At 38.8% G+C, this 17,524-nt stretch overlaps 1 pseudogene; it reads left to right on the plus strand.

The window, feature by feature from the left end:
• On the plus strand, positions 372 to 2,159 carry Gm5046 (predicted gene 5046; annotated as a pseudogene).

Below are 17,524 nucleotides of genomic sequence, written 5' to 3' on the forward strand. Positions count from 1 at the left end.
TGAGGCATATTTAGGTCAGGAAGGTGATCAGCTAGAGGTTGTCATGTCAAGTAGGAGAGAGTACAAGGTGGTGGGAATGATGAAGAACAAAATACTGACATAATGCACGCAAAGATCGTAACAAATCCCATTACATTGCACAATTTACAAATTTAATAAAGACAAATTATCTAGTCTAATCTCTTTCTCCTCTAAGGAACAGTCCTGCATTATGTGAACATTCTCTGTTGTACCAGCATCTAATACTATATTGTCATTATTTTAAATCTGGGTTTTCCATTTTTAATGTCTTCTGTCACTGTATGTCTCCTTTATTTCCCTTACTGCCTAAGAACCAGCAGTTGGAGGTTTTCATATTTATAGAAAATGAGACGCCTGAAAGCAGAATGGAGGCCGGGCTGCTATGGTTCTGCAACTGGAGCACGCTGGGCATGTGCGCTGCACTCAAGCTGCCGCAGATCTACGCGCAGCTGGCAGTGCGCAGTGTGCAGGGCATCGGCCTCCCTAGTTTACTTTTGGAGCTGGTGGGGTTCCTGGTCTTTCTTCATTATCAGCATTACTATGGGAACCCACTGCTCACCTATCTGGAATATCCCATTCTCATCGCACAAGACAGTGTCCTCCTGCACTTCGTCTTTCATTTCAATGGGAATGTGAAGCAAGCCTTACCCTACATGGCTGTATTTGTGTCTTCTTGGTTCATCCTCCGCCTGTAGAAATGGATTGTCAACTTGGCCATGAACTTGTGCACAGTCATTAGTGCATCCAGTAAGTTTGCCCAGCTCCAGTATTTGTGAAAGGCACAAGAATCGGGAGCTGTGAGTGCACTACCTTGGGGTCTCTCTGCCCATACCTGTGCAACAAGAATAATAACAACTTTAATGACCACCAATGACTTGACAATTCTTATACGTTTTGTGATCATGTTGGCTTTGGTTATATGGGTAACAGCAATGGTACTTCACTATTGGAAGTCTGTCACCAAAGCTGAATGATGGATGTCTTCTTCCTACACACAGTGGACTTCAAACGACTGGACCAGATGATGCACCATTGCTTTCCATTGCTACATTTAAAATCTTGTACTAGTCAACCATTTCAGAAACTTTAAAGCAGGTTTGTTAAACTTGAAAAAGCCACTTAGCTGAATATGGAAGTGCAAACCTATAATCCCAGAACTTGGAAGTCTGAGGTAGCCTGGCCTACATAGCAAACTCAGAGAAGGAAGACTAGGAGAGACAGAAAGAGACACTTGTTTAAAATGCCAACTTCCTTCCCCTAGTCCCCTAGGTTGTGGAAGGACTTAGATTGGGTTGTGTGGAGTTTTTTTGTCCCTCCCTTCCCCACAAGATAAAGTCTTGCTACATAGTCCAAGCTATCCTCCAACCTGTGATCCTCCATCAGCCTTTTGAGCACTGGGAGTGCTGGACAAGAGTGGACCACAGCTGACTTTGACAACTCAAATGATGGAACCTGCCCAAGAGGCCATCTTCACCCTTAAAGTCATGATTAAGTTCCCTGAAGAGCCAGCTACAGCTACACTGTGGCTTTCAGAATATTAAGTAGTCTTCCCACAATGAGTGGGGTCTGCTCAGTCACAAGTGGAACTATTCACACCTGGGCAGTTTAACTCTTCCATAAAGTAGGGCTTGGCTTTGTATGTCATAATGCAGTATAAGATCCTCTCAAGCCAAGCAGGGCTATCAAAGTATGCAGAGATGTGACTGGGTTCATATACTAAGCAGTGGTCCAACACAGTATGCCTTACTAAACAGAGTTCCATCTGTTTAGATGAGGAAATCTTAACTGTCTCTCGATTTAAGCACAATCCTATCATTTTGTAAAGGTCTATATCTCACAATTACCATTGTTGGAACTTTGTATAAGATTTAGTTACTGGAAGGTATGCATAAAATTGTTGCTAAGTCCTAGCCAATTCTTAGGGATTTTATTCATACTAAAGTAAGAATATCCTAAGCATATCTTAAACACTGTTGTCTGCAGTACTTCCTCTGATGTCTGATAAGTCCAGCCTTGAAAGGCTCAGTTTCATCTTCTAAGTGAATGTCATTATTCTGGTATACTGCAAGAAAGTAAATGATGTTTACTGGAAAATGTTCAGTTTTCTATATTTAATAAACTTTAATTTGTTGAACACCAAAAAAAGAAAATGAATTAAATCATTTATTAGCCTTAGAGGTACACCGAAAAACTTCCCCTATAAGATCCCACTACATGACTGTAATTTTTATTGTAAATACCGAAAATAGTTATTTACTATTGTTAGAATACCATCTTGTCACGTATTGTCCTGGCACACAACATTTTTAAGGCTCCCCTAAACAAAAATATGATGAGAATACTTTAATATCAATGTTGTACTATGATCTTAAACAATAAGTGATTCTATACTTGAATAATCTTAGAATAAAATTCTGAAAGATTACCTAATCATTACATTGATTAGTACATACTTATTTTACTCATATGCTTATTGCCTCATGGTATAAATACAATGAAACAAAAAAAAGACAGCAGAAGAAACAAGAATTTTTATTTTTGGCTTCAGGGTCACAGATATTAGGCTCTTAGAAATTACTTACAGTACATTTTACACTATTCAGAATGTATCACTGGTTTTCTTCTTTCTAAAACTTTACAAATAATCATTTTTGTTTACAAATAATGATTTCTCTGAATGAAGGAAGAATACTGAAACAGAAATGATAGTGTTTAATTAGACCCATATTAGTGTCAATGTAATATTCTTCTATTTCCTTGGATTGAACCTAGTGAATCTAAAAGCTTTAGCCTTGAGGTGGCTGGCTGCAGCAGTCTTCAGAAGATAAACCTATCCAGGGAGGAGCAGTCAGCTTTATAGATTTACATGTCCCAGGTTGGCAAAGAAGCAGTAGTTTTCTTCTTGAGTATTCAAGAATGACCTCAGAGACTTCTGTTAGTGGTGGTGATCTGCCTTTGCCAACGAACAAGGGAATAACTTATGGCAGGCACCTAAGTTATGACACTGCCAAGTCCTTGCTGAGGACAAGGGCTCAGTTGAAATGTGTATCCCATTTCAATAATATTTTCCCTATAGAACTTTGGTTAGACAATAAATCCCTTCCCAAATACTCATACAATTTCAGTGCTTTGTTTAAAGATATTGCATCACAGGGCACCTGTCTCTTAATCGGTACACATTTTTGTCTGTGTCCAGATTTAGCTGGGTTTTATCTTATTTAGATTGAACTGAGTTAGAGAAAAAAATTAAAGGTATTGCATACAGAAATTTGTATGCCTGGTGTTCTACCTCCTATGTGCATGTAATCCTGGTTTCCAAGAGCCCACAGTGTATTTTCAGATGTTGGCTGCTGGACCACACAATTTTTAGAACAGTGGCATATAACGTGAGGAGCACACAAATAGACTAGGCAGCTAATTTAGAAAGGCTGGATACATTCTAGTCCTTCCATTTTGTGGATTTATAATTGAAGGCCAACAGAAGCTGTGGAAAAGCTGGTCTTGCTGTAAAAGTGACACAAACATCTTGATTTTGAACCTGTTTTCAGGCCAGGGTGTTTTTATGGGCTAAGGTGATAAAATTGAGACTTTTTCTCTACATCTCAGTGTACACTTTTACACTTAAGTGATGTCTTGCCAGTAGTTCATCCCAACCAGGTCCTGGAAGACGGTATAACACTTCTGTGAGCCCAAGCCTAGTTCTGAAGCAAAGTTGAAGACCTGCATTTCTAGAAAGTTCTATGTTGTCTATGTTATTTTTAGCCAAGATCTTAAAGAGTCCTTGTTCTAGATGTTTGTTATACACAAAGGACTGAGTTAGTTTGCAGTGGGAGACAGAGAAAGAAAGGGTACACATTAGATACCATCTAGATCCATTGCCACTGCTTCAGGGGTGTTCGAGGACTTCTCAGTATGGATGGCTTTTATGGAACCCCCAGGTGTTCTCACTTTCTGAATCATGTAGTTTTGTTCTTCTCACCACTGCGGAATTTGAGGCTTGGGGATGCTCTAATTGTGCTCCCATAATTCATAGCTGTATCCAAAGTTCTAATTTCAAGCAAAGTATAAGATGCAGATGGTGATTGATTTCTTGACTAAAGAAGAGAAAGATGTGTTGAAAATGCATCCCAATCCTTATAGTTGTTTCTCACTGGGTAGATTTTCTTTGGAGACATACTTAATGCATTTTTCACTCCTCTCTTGGCCTTTGTGAGAGGAGGTATAAGCATGGGACATGGTAGAGCATATGTAGTTCTACCTTCTTAGGAACGCTGTCTCTTTATAAGAAGCAAGGACCAGTGCACCATGCGATTACTTTTAAGAAGTAACTATTCTAGGAAGACTTCAGGCCAATGTTCAGAGTTAGGAAGATTTTTCTTTGTGTATGTCTTTTTGATTTCTTCACTTCAATTTTTGTCAATTATAAAGATGCTTGAAATCTCTGTTTGATGGTTTAACTAGTTTAGAACATGGGCAGAGAGAAGAAATGGTCATTAATAGACCCCTTAAATCTTTCCTAAACTGTGAGATTTTTATTTCTAGGTTGGAAGTAGCATAGCACTTAATACAGAACTTTTGAAAAATGTCTTGCAAGAATCTAGCACAATTGGATTCAGCAATCTGGAAAACATTTGTTCAGTTCAAAGGACAGTATTTGAAATTGTGAGACTACGAAGATGAGAAAGCAACTCCAGACCTGTGGGAAATGACAGTCTATTGAGGAAGAGAGATACACATATAAACAACTCCCACACATATGAATTTGATGCCGGCTGCTTTTATAGGGGAATAAACAGCATACAATATAGTTTGTGCGAGGGAGAAAGTTATCAGAAATAAGAATCCTAGGAGAAATTGTTATTGGGTAGGATATGTTGCTAGGGCCTTAAAGAATCATTTATATTGGAGTACAGAGAAGATGCTGTAGGGTGCTAGGGAGGGTGGCACAGGAAGAAGCCTGAATTTGGATCCCTGGAAAAAAACAGGGAAAGGCGTTGGATATTCTCATTAAGGGCTATCTAGACGGAGGGCTGACCATGGCAACTGTTCCTTAAGGAAGTTATAGGACAGCAGTTGACATAGAGTGAACTGACGGGAAAACAGTCCTGTCTGAATGGATATGAAGATTTCTTTCCCCTTTTAAGTCTTCTAAAATCTAAAATCAGTCTTTATGTAATGATGTCTCCTACCTTCTTTTTCTAGACTACACTTGATTATTTCCCATAGTCCCCAGCTTACAGTGCTTTGTTCACTTTACCTATTTTATTGCATATGTCTGAGTGTTTTGCCTGTATTATATGTATGTGCACTACATGTATGCCTGGTGCCCAATGGAGGTCAGAGAAATAGTCTTAGGTTCCTGGAGCTGGAGTTACAGATGGCTGTCAGCTACCATGTTGGTACTGTGAACTAGTCCTGGGACTTCTGAAAGAGCTACAACTACTCTTAACCTCTAAGTCATCTCTTTAGCTTCCAACTTCCAACTTTTTACCAAATAATTCTCCTCTGGAAAATTCATGTAAGTAGGATGTAGAAGGTTTAGCATATAAACATGTTATTGAATGTATGCTCCTTATGATTGAGTGAGAAAAGAAATGATATTTCTCTGTTTCACCATCACCCATAACTTCTCAAAGTTCAGGATGATGAATTAATACATTTTGACTAGAGTCACTGAGAATGCTCCTCCCCCAGAAGAACTGGTTGTCCTGTTGCCTAATCTTTTTTCCTGGTATTTTCTTTCTATTTCTCTGGTGCTTAATTCAGATGAGGACAGAACCTAATTAATCTAACTGAGAAAGTAGCAAGACTGGGAGTCCTGTGTCTGCATCCTGTCCATCACAACACTGGGTCACAGAGTGCCACGAAAGCCCAAGATCATAAGACAAAAGACATGCAGAATGCTTTTTATGATAATTTTCTTTCATGTATTTGAATGAGACAATCTCTCTTTTGGATACTGGATAGGAGTTTGGAGCTTTCTCTCCAAGGAATTAAAGAGAAAGAAGGAAACACAACATATAGTAGCTCCAAAGAATAGAGGTAAACATTGAAGGAATACCAAATAAGAAGCCAGAAATAGTCCAAGATTTTGAAGTCTAGGAACTAATTCTTTCCTCTTATGTCTCAAGTTGACTTGGGTATGATTTTTGTACTGAACATAAAATTCATCTAGACAGACAGTGTAGTATACCTGAAAAACATCTACCAAGTCTTTTTGCCTTAAGATTTACCATTTCATTGACATTTTGTTGTCCCATATTCAGCTTTAGATATGATTCTAGTCTAGTGTCCTCGGTTTAGCTACTTCCTGAACTCATTTTCTAAGAAAACTATTATCTCCAGTTCCCTGTAAAATTAAGATCATGAAGGTCCATTTATTACTATTAGCTTTTTCTATAGTGTCCTTAGATACTATACCTAGCTCTGGAGTTCTAGAGCCAGAGTGAGGGATGAAAGCAGTGTTGGGTTAGTTTGTGAAATACCACGTAATGAGTCAAGGTACTACTGACAATAAGCACCCAGACTTTAGGAAACATTATATAATACTAATTAACTATCAGGATGTGATACTGAAGACCCCATGTAGACAAAAACTGGAGAAATAAGGCCATATAGTCTAGATGACTGGGTCTGAGAATGGAACTTGAAGGTCAAAGTCAGTTTCTTTTTTAATTTTTTTTTCTTTTTTTTTATTACGTATTTTCTTCAATTACAAAGTCAGTTTTATAAATATAAAAGTCTTTAATCAACTGTGCACTCTTGAAGGGTATCTTAGGAGATAGCCTGGGCTGACACCTAAAAGATCTGTAGAGGGCTTTTAAGGCCAGGCTGAGGAGTTTGGAGCTAATAGTAATAAATGGACCTTCATGATCTTAATTTTACAGGGAACTGGAGATAACATAATTTGGTAGAATGATGCAAGTCTGATGCATGATTAGTCGAGCATTAATGTTCAGTCCTGGGAGTTGGGGGTGTGTGTGGGAGGGGGTGCGAGATCTCTGCCATGCAGAAGCCTCACATGGGAAGCTTGGTTATGGAACATGAGAAGTTGTCAAGGCAGAGAGCAGGCGTGTGAAATTTAGTGGCTGGAGGTCAACAAGACTAGATCCATAAAGGGAGCTGAGTCGACACTGTAGTTAAAAGTGATTCTCTGTAAGTGAAGGACAAGATTGACTACATGAATGACTAACTCTTCTGAGAAAGTACTGAGAACATTTGAAACTTGATCCTTTCATGTGATTTGTAGAAGAAATATGTATTTTCTTGAGTAAACACAATGACACATTTTCAAAATGTTTGTTTTGGAGAAAACAGAGGAACTTAGAAGAAGACCTACTTAGCTGCATAAAGAGTTCCCTTTGTTTGAGGGACTTCCATCGCAACCAGTTCTGAGAGGAGCATGACTGTCCTTCAAGAGACCAGAAACATACCACACACACACAGACACACACACACAGACACACACACACACACACACACACACACACACACACACACACACAGAGTCAAACACACACGCACATGAGCTAGGAAAGCAATTATATAAAACCACTTGAGGCCTATCTACAATGCAGAAAACACCTTCACATTTTTCCTCTTAAATATGTAACTTCATGGCAAAATATTTTACTGAAGGAATCATGGCCGACTGATGATAATGGGTTTAGAAGGAATGTGTGATTCCTCAATGCTGTCAATAAAAAACAGCAAAACAGATAACACACAACTAGATAGTATAGTAATAATTATTTAAAATCCTGGTGCAGGACTTCTTCCTCACCTTCGACTATGTTCCTGGATGAAACACACACACACACACACACACACACACACACACACACACACACAACCTTTGTATTTACAATATACCTTAGGTATCACAATAGCTGGGCAGCTGCCTACCCTCCGTGCTATTAGAATCTGCTTTCCTATCAATAACCCCAAGTTATCACTTACTATTTTCTATGTTCCACCTGGGCTGCTCTTATCTCTAACTGGCCAGCCCATAGCCATGTTTTTATGGCTCAGCTATCCCATGGTGACCCTCCGTTTCCATGCTGCATGTTCTTCTCTTTCATGGTGGTTTCTTCCTGTTCCTTCCCTCCTTGTGGTCCTCTCTTTCTCTGAGCCCATGAAACCTCAACTGCACCTACCTTTTCTCCCCGCTATTGGCATCTTTATCAATAACAACTAACTGGGGACTGAGTCACAGGGACAACATGCAGACTTCAGGTCTTGGGTGTCTGAACTTATCATTACAATAAACAGTAAAAGAAAAACCTTAACAGGGTTGATTATTTTTCATAAACTTTATTTATCATTACATCTTTCTCTCTCCTTTATACTGTGTTCCTTTGGTAACTAATCGAGGTGTATATTTTCTGCTTAATGTCTCTTGGAACAGTTTGTCAACTTCTATGCACTGTGATCCTACTGTGTGCAAAGAATACTGGATAACTGAAAAAGAACGAGAAATGGATTTTGCGTATGGAATGCTCAGAAACAAGTAAGCTGTTAAAAACCATGACTCAATTGCAGTGGCTATAGGAAGTCTAAGACTGAACTAAGGGGAATGGCAGAGACGTTTTGTTCTGAATTGCCAGAGATGATTCCTACCATGGACTGATACTTCATGTGTGATTTATGACAACACATAAAATACAAGTAAGACTAAAAAAAAAAAAAAAAAACCACTTGGAAGGGAAGGGCATTCTAGGTAGGGAAACACATTTGAAAATATCACTTTATTAATGAATCCATTCCACCAAAGCTTATTAAAGACCTAGACACAGCACCTTGGATAAGGGATACAGAAATAAATGAAATGAACACAGGCCATGTAATTTTTAGATTCTGTTCTCTGTGCCCCTAAGATATTGTTCTTACATATTTCTTCCTTTCTCCCCTGGATCCCTGATTTGATTGACACTTCCTTTAAATAAATATGGATTGCTCAAATCTCTATGAAGAAAATATTGAGTCTTTTCACAATATGAGCACATCATATCACAATGAGATCATTGTTTGCTAGTGCATTTTTGTTCATTATTTTGAAAGCTCATTTTATTTTCTGTCTTGGGGATTAATGATCTCCTTTTCCCAAGCCAAGAGAGTTTTTGTGACTTTTGAGACCCAGAGCAATTAGAAGCCCCTCCTTCTCAGCTGCCTGGAGAGATGTCCTGATTCTTGTGCTGTCACAGATAATTCTGCCATGGTCAAGATGAAGCAGTGTTGGAAATGACAACATAAGCCCTCTGCCCTATGTAGCAGATGTAATCACAGACTCCTGCTGTACGGAAAGCAAGGAAAGCTATTCTTTCTTTGTTTCTGATTCCTTCCCAGCCCTATTTTATAAGTTTTCAACTTATACAAGGCAAATAATATCCCATGATTTCATGCAACACAGATGCCCTATGCTGCCAAGTATTACATACATTCAATGCCCCATCTCAGTTTGTTCTCTGAAGCCAAGTCAAGCAAATACAATAAATTGAAAATTCATTTTCAAGATTCTTGATTCTATAGGTTCAATAGTTGAGCTAAATTTTAGAATGAATTGAGAAGATGAGATATTGTGAGGACACAAGTCCAGAAGCCTGTGTGACAAGGTCACTTAATAAGCATATCATGGCCTTTGTCAATCACCATATATATCATCTGTAACAGTTCCAGGTATCAATCAATTTTCTGAGGTTGGTATTGCTCTTCTAACTCTGTTACTTCTTCTGACTTCGCTGTGCTCCTTGCTGGTCTCATCATCTTTTTCCAGAAAGTTTCATTTTTTTAACTATGTCCTCTAATTATTTTGCTGTTCATTTTGATTCTTTCATATTTCTTCAATCCAAGTATATGTTCTAATTCACACTCTGAAAAACATGGCTATTTCACATTGTCACAGGAGAATATAGATTGAGGTAAAAATTAGCATATGAAGAAAGTCACTGTAGAGAGAAATAGAATGGAAGCCCCTTTCCACAAAGGCTGACATGTAACAGAATACTGTGGAGAGGATATAAAAGTTCCAATTTATTGTGCATCAAGGGTAGGGCTTTTTTCTAATGGCCGCTGCTTCTATCACTCTTTACGGGTTTATGGTCCAATGCCTTTTTCCAGGACACAAGAATCAAGACATCCCTGAGAGTGCACTCTGGACCCTGATGAGCCTGTTCACTTAAAGATAATATTGCCAACCTCCCTCCCAATATTTTCAGCCAATCTATACTTCTTTTGTACTCCACGTTTTCAGTCCAACAGGGTTTATATCTATCATTTTCCATAAAAAATTTACACACTTATATAAGTGTTTCATTTTCAGAGGGTTTTAGAGCTTCTCATAGTCTTTCTTCCACTGCCCTGCTGCCCTACTTCAGCCTAAGACTTCAGTGCTTTGTCCCTGCTAGGGATATGGTGCTGGCTTCCCCCAGCCCCCGTATGAGGGAAAAGTCTCCCTCCATTTAGTCTTTATGGTGACCTTGCAACTAGCCCTAGAGGCCTCCTAGACCCAGTGCCTTAAACACTGAGAGGCATGCGACTTTCATTCTGCAGTTGGCTTCTTTTATGTGCCACATCATCATTATCTTGCGCTTTCTAATGTGACATGGACATTTCCCTGGACTCAGATACAATTTGCTAATACTTACCAGAACCAGCCCTCATTGAGTTCTTTAGACAAGTATGATTTTTACTATAGTTACCCAGGAGCTGTAGTTACGTTCTCTCAGTAGATAGACCCAATGTCTTATTTAAACATATAGTAACTGAAGAAAGGTGTGGGGACAGGTATGTTTGCATTCATATGACATACAAACATGTCTTATGAGGTGTATAAATACAGCTGTAAAAGATAAATATGCATGGATACAATGTGTATAGCTTTGAAGTGACAGTGTTTGTTCATTAGTGCAGTATTTCAGTAATAGAAGTATATAGAAGGATAATTAGTTTCTTCACCTGTGGATCTTAATGGTAAAGTATACATGGCTGTATACATGCTCATACAGGTGTATGTGCATGTTTACAGAGTGTGTGTGTGTGTGTGTGTGTGTGTGTGTGTGTGTGTTTGAGTATTCATGCATGTGTGTCCACATGTCATTCAACATAATTCCTATCTGCCTCACATCAACTCTCAGAGTATATCAACACATTATCCTTTCTATGTCCTGCTGGGAGAGGGCCTTTGATTTACAGGTTGTTGCTATATTTCTCAATTTTACCAGTACTTGCCTTAAGCCTCTCTTCTCAGATATTTGCATTAAGGAATTAAAAATAAATCCAGTGGGAACACACATGGATTTTAATTTTCTGAGGTCCCCAAGGCAGTGGCTGGTACTGGGGGAAAAAAGCAGATTTTAATTTGTTTTCAAGGCTTGAATTTTGCTGTTCCAGTTCTGAGAAATTGCAGAACACTGGAGGCTGGTCCCCAAATATCTGATCTCTCCATAGTCTTGTTCTTCCTCTATCTCACCTAGAAAACAAAGCTGGAGACTCCAGAATTTAACATGAATAGACCTGGAAAATCTTTTTGCATAATACTTGCTTTAAAGGAAGACACAATTCTAAGAGGAAAGGTGACCTGCACAAGACACATGCCTACAAAATGAGGGAGTTTACAAGTAAACTCTTGTGTAATGGCTATCTCTTACTTCCTCTTTGAAAGATGTAGAGTACACTGCTCTCTTGTTTCAGGTGAAGATTGCAGTCCTCTTCACTTGATACATGTTCCTCCTGGTGGCATCATAGGGATCCTCAGATCCATCCTATCCTTGAGGACTCCTGACATTTTAGTCTTTGCTTAAAGAACTTGCCTGAGCCATCTCTTCTTTGAACTGTGAAGTGTTTCTTCTTTCTCCATAGATAAAATTTGGACAGAACTTCAGGGAGGAAGCCTTTCATAGTACTGAGGTATGAGTGTTATACACTTGGAAATGAATATGTGTAGTGTGTAATTGATACTGAAGTTACAGGACTCAGTTTTCGTCTATATTTCTTTGATGCATGAGCTTCCTATTCCTTAAACATACCAAGTCCACTTAAAGCCTCTTTGCACTTTTGCACGACTTGTAGTGTACTCTTTGCACTAGAACCCTGACCCCTGACAGCTGCAGAGGATATTCTCAGCTACTTTCCAGTGGCTGCTATCATATCCCATGACTGAAAGCAACTTATGTAAGATCTTAGTTTGTCATACTGTGTTATAGATAGATAGATAGATAGATAGATAGATAGATATAGATAGATAGATAGATAGATAGATAGATAGATAGATAGACAGATAGATCAGGCAGTTGATACAAGAAGACAAAAATCACATCTCAGCTACAAACTGGAAGTAGAAAGGCAATTGTAAGTGAAGTGAGGCACACACCTTTAAATCCTGCCCCAAGTGACATACTTTCTCCAGCAAGTCTTTACCTCCTAAAACTTCCATATTTTTCACAAACTGTGCTCCTAATTGGGAACCTATGGGAGGAACTTATACATAAGACTATGGGAGACATTTCTTATTTAAATAACCACAGAGTGTCAACTCCTCCTGACTGGCTGATTTGAAAATAACCTGTTTCACCAACATGTTTTGTTTGTAAACCTGTGGTTGTTATAGCAAGGGCAGTTCTTACATCATATTACAGTGTGACAGCAGAGTTTTCATGTGTCTTATTTCTTGTTGATTTTTTCATGATTATAAAAACACATAACCTATAAGGCCCTCATGCCTATTAAATGTGAAAATGAGAAAAATCATATAAATAAATGTCACAACCCTTTTATTATACTGTGATATTTTTCATTTTCCTTAGTGCCCCAAATTTCAAGAATCCTTCTATGGACAGGGCTGGGCTGTTTGGATAGTATTCCTGTCTGCAGCAACTGTGAACTATTTTGTGGAATTCTATTTCAGGCTTCACTAATGGCAGGAAGGAGGCATTTCCATTTACTCATACTTGGTTCTTACAAAGGATCTATCAGGGAGCCCAAGGTATAGCAACACTACCTAGTCCTGTAACACCCGCATTTTGGGGCCTTTAATCCCTTTATTAAGCATAATATTCCAGCTTTGGCAGCTTCTGCTTGGAGGGACATTAGGATCAGGAAGGCTTTATAGGCAGCATGGCACCAACCAATGGCAACAAATTCTACTAGACAAGAGCAAGAGAGGGTCTCTGGCATCAGGAATAAGACAGGGATCCAGAGCCAGACATAAGGGAAAGACTTGGTTAAAGGAAAAGAAGAGGAGGCTCAGTGACTGAATTTAGACTATAAGTACTTTCAATCCCTTCATTATCTCCTTATATCCTCTCACACAAAGGAACCAGGATATGATGAGACACAGAGCACCCTAGTTTGCTGTGTATCTCATAAATTAATGGAAGATGATGGGCATGATTTTATCCAGGCTGCTGGGGAATGAAGAGGTTCATTTTATGCTTTCTTGTCTCTAAGGGGAAACACTTTCCTGAACAGTTTTAGGTGACTGCCCATATCTTGGTTATCCACTGTAGAAGGAAGATCATAGTTGGTACTCATAATTATCAAGCTGACAGGCTATAGAATCACAGAAAGTACAAATCTCTGAGCATGTGTTTGAGGACTTCTCTAAATTGGATTAATTGAAGTAGGAAGACTTGCCCTAAATGTGGTCCTCCCTAATTTCTAGGCTGGAGTCCCAAATTGCATAAAGGGGAAAAGTTATTGACTACAAAAATTCATTGCTCTTTGCTTCCTGGATGAATATGCAGTGTGATTAGCTGCCTTGTGACCCTGTAGACATGACATTGCTATCATAGGTATTTCTCCAGACTGGGAGCCAAAATGGCAGCTTCCTTCCTTTAGTTGCTTCTGTTGTGGTTTGTTCACAATGAAAAATAAAACAGGAAACAGCAATATAAAGGAAAGTGCTTCTGAAGAAGTGGGGCTATAACTAAAATATACCTGACTATGTGCTTTATGGGCCTTTGGAACTAGTTTGATGGAAGTAACATGAAAGAGTTTGCATAACTGGGCTACAAAAGCCATAGAAAAGATTAGTGGTTCATTCTGATAGGAGTTTGGAGGAACAGGATGCTAACAATAATTAGTAGAAGTAGAAGCCCAGCTTATGAGGTTTCAGAAGGGAACAAGGACTCTACGAGAAGCTGACATAGAGGACCTATGTGTTATATTCTGGATTTACTCTCTATTCTTCTCAAGTTTTGGAACTTGAGTAAGAATTCAAAATTAATTAGTTTGGCAGAGGATATTTAAAGGCAGAGTGACATTCAGGTCATGGCATTGGTACAATGTTCATCAAGGTATATTGCAAGAAAGAGAGTAAAGAATGGAACAGAAATATATTCTAGTCTGCAAGGACAAGTATAAAGTTTAATGTTACTGACAAGACAAGTTGAAAGGCAACTGTCATTATTTAAAAGAGTAGAATGATTAAATGGAAATCAGGTGTTCCTTGAAAATTAGAAGGGTACTCAAAGACAAGAGCCAATCCATGGAAGGCTCTGTCTTGTGAAAATATTAATACATGTGGGAGAAAGAATCTGAACTTGGAAAGCCACAGAATACATTACATATGTGAAGGTCACCATATCAGGAGGTTTTCTCTCAGAGGTCAGCTTGGAAGAAAGATGAAGGCTAATACAACTGTTGTCTAGGGCTTGGGGCTGCATCTTAATTTGGCATCAGAACTTGGTGGCATTATCCATGACATTGTTCTTAGAGGCACGACAGCCAGCCAGAATGAAAGGAGAATGGAGGCCTGTGTCAAGGTTCAAGAAGGCTATTGAGGTCAAGCAAGGTATAGCAGAACCTGGTTTTCTGCAAGAAGGCCCCAGGAGATCATAGGGAAAGGCTATAAAAGTAAAGCCCAAATGTAAAGGGAGGATTTAGGAGATTAGTGATGACAGGGCTGTGATCTGTTTATTATGGGAAGATGAATTCATGAAGTGGAACATGCCCCAGAAAGAGGTTAAGTGTGTTATAGGCAACAAAACTGGAGGGACAGACGAGTTACCTAAGTTTGCCAAGCCCTGATGATGACATCAATGCTGGACAGGAAGCTTGGGACTTGCTGTTGTCTTGCCGGGTTTTGTTCAATTTTGCTATGAGCTTTCCTTAATATGATCCTATTCGTCTTCTTTTTTAGAATGTGAATGTTGACATTATTGTATATTAGAAATTTATAACTCATTTGATTTACTGAATGATTGATTAATTGAATGATTGATAGTGAGTGGATGATTAGATAAGGTTTTATGTAGTCCAGGCTGGTTTCAAACTTGCTATGTAATTAAGGATAATCATGAACTTGATTCCCTTTCTTCCACATCACTATGGCAGAGATTATAGGCATATACCACCACAGTTCACAGGACTACTTTTTATTGTGACAGGAGATGACTGTTAAAAGATTTATGTTGGTCTTGGAAGAGACTCTGCATATATATATATGTGCGTGTGCGTGTGCGTGTGCATGTGTGTGTGTATTCAAAATATGTGGTTTTCAACAGTTTAGGAACTGGCAAAGATAAAGAGGACTTTGAAGCTGGACTTCATACCTTTGCCTTTTGAGATGGTCAAGATTCTACGGGATAAGAAGTGGAAGATAATGGCTTAAAGTCATATGTTTCACTGTCAAGTTGTCAGGGAGTTGACTTAGGATGGTTAAAAATAGACAGGCTCTAGAAGCACCCCAAAAGGATAGATCTCTTGATTTTTCTAGATTAGGTTAACTAACACATTCTTAATGTGGGAAGTGCCATTCTTGAGCTAATGGTTGTGGTTACTGAGCATGTTCTATAAAGCAGTTGAGCTATGGCTACACCCATGCTCTCAGACCCAGAGTGATTTTGAAATCAGGATAACTTACCACTTTTAATATGATACTACTGTGACTTAAAACTATAAAGCTCAAACCAAAACCCCAAACACACCTACTCAGCGTAGTTAATAACGAAAATTAAGAACATCTATTTTGCCCTGTCTCATGCCCACAATATATCACCAGATTACCAGATGTTTCTGTTTTTCTAGTCACAAAGAGCTAATATGGACAGTTTAAATAAATCCTAAATGTCAAGGTTTCAGAGTCTGACACCTGGTAGACATCACTTGCAACATGGAAGCAATGAACTTCTTAATCAGACTGAAAAGTTATTAAGGGGAAAAGTGTGGTGATGGGCTAGGGATGAGGTTAGCCTGATTATTACACACACACACACACACACACACACACACACACACACACACACACATCATATCTGACATGGAGTAGGCCTGTATTAACATTTCTAAGATTCACCTCCCTCATTTGTAAATAAGGGTAATCACAGGCCCTAATGATACAATGAAGTGATTCATGGCTTTTCTTTTCCAAATTGTTCTTCAGTTTTTGGAAACACTAAAACTTTCATTTCATCCATCTGAGACTTAGAGCACATATAGGTTGCAGAAATTAGTGGTTGTGTGTGTGTGTGTGTGTGTGTGTGTGTGTGTGTGTGTGTGTGTGTGTTCACTTGTTTCTGGCCAGAGATGATTCAGTTGGATATATCTTTGAATTCTAGGTATCAACTTCGTATATATTTTAACAGGTACCATTCAGAAATTCAGTATCAAGATACTTCATAAAGGAACGATAGTCACTACCTCACTGACTGACATTAAGATGTCCCCAGTGCCAGCTTTATCTGATGCTCACAGTGCTCTGAATGAGTAGACAGAGCCAGATGCTCAGTGAACTTTTATTGCTTATGCTGCAGTTTCACAACTCTGCTAAGACTGCAATCCCAGTGCCCCTGCGCTTACACAGGAAAGCAGAAGCTAATTGCATTTCTGGGAGTGCTGGGAGAGCTTGGTAGTATTTTTCATCACTAAAGACTGAAAAGGAGATAGTTTTTATTTTATTTGTTTGGCTCTTGGTTGTTTCTGTCTAATTTTTTTTTTATGTGATCAAAGAAGAGACAGTTTTGAATGCTGCATCTGCCTTGGAATTTAAAATGATAGCCTTATTATTTCCTGGGTGGTAAAGTAGCCAGGTCTTGGGGGGAAATAGTTTTAGAAGAAATTTACTAATGGAATTCTGAATATGTTTTCTTTCCTTTTATTTCTCAGTTATTTCTAAGCTAGCAGGAATGCAAAAACAATTAAGCCATAGGAGAAATCTAGTGAGGATTTCAAGACCCTGTGTTCAGTCCTCAGCTGCCATTTCTATGAAGAGAAATGTCAAGTTCCTATGTCCAAACATTTCAGCCTTGGCAGTGATATGCTCTGCACTTAGCAACAACGAGCTCCCACAGCCTGGGACAATAGAATGAGAGTCTGACTGAACACAAGGTAGATCACACCAGCAACCCTGAAGACACCACCTGGTCTTTATATTTTCTAAAGATTAATAAACTCAAGATATTCTTGATCAGTGCACACTTTGAAGACCACTGATATTAAACGTACACTAAAGCACCGAAGAGCAGGCACAACCTTTTGTTTCCCTAAAAGTTAAAATAAGAATTCACTA

This window comes from Mus musculus, chromosome 15, assembly GCF_000001635.26.
Source record: "Mus musculus strain C57BL/6J chromosome 15, GRCm38.p6 C57BL/6J".
Taxonomy (NCBI): Eukaryota; Metazoa; Chordata; class Mammalia; order Rodentia; family Muridae; genus Mus; species Mus musculus.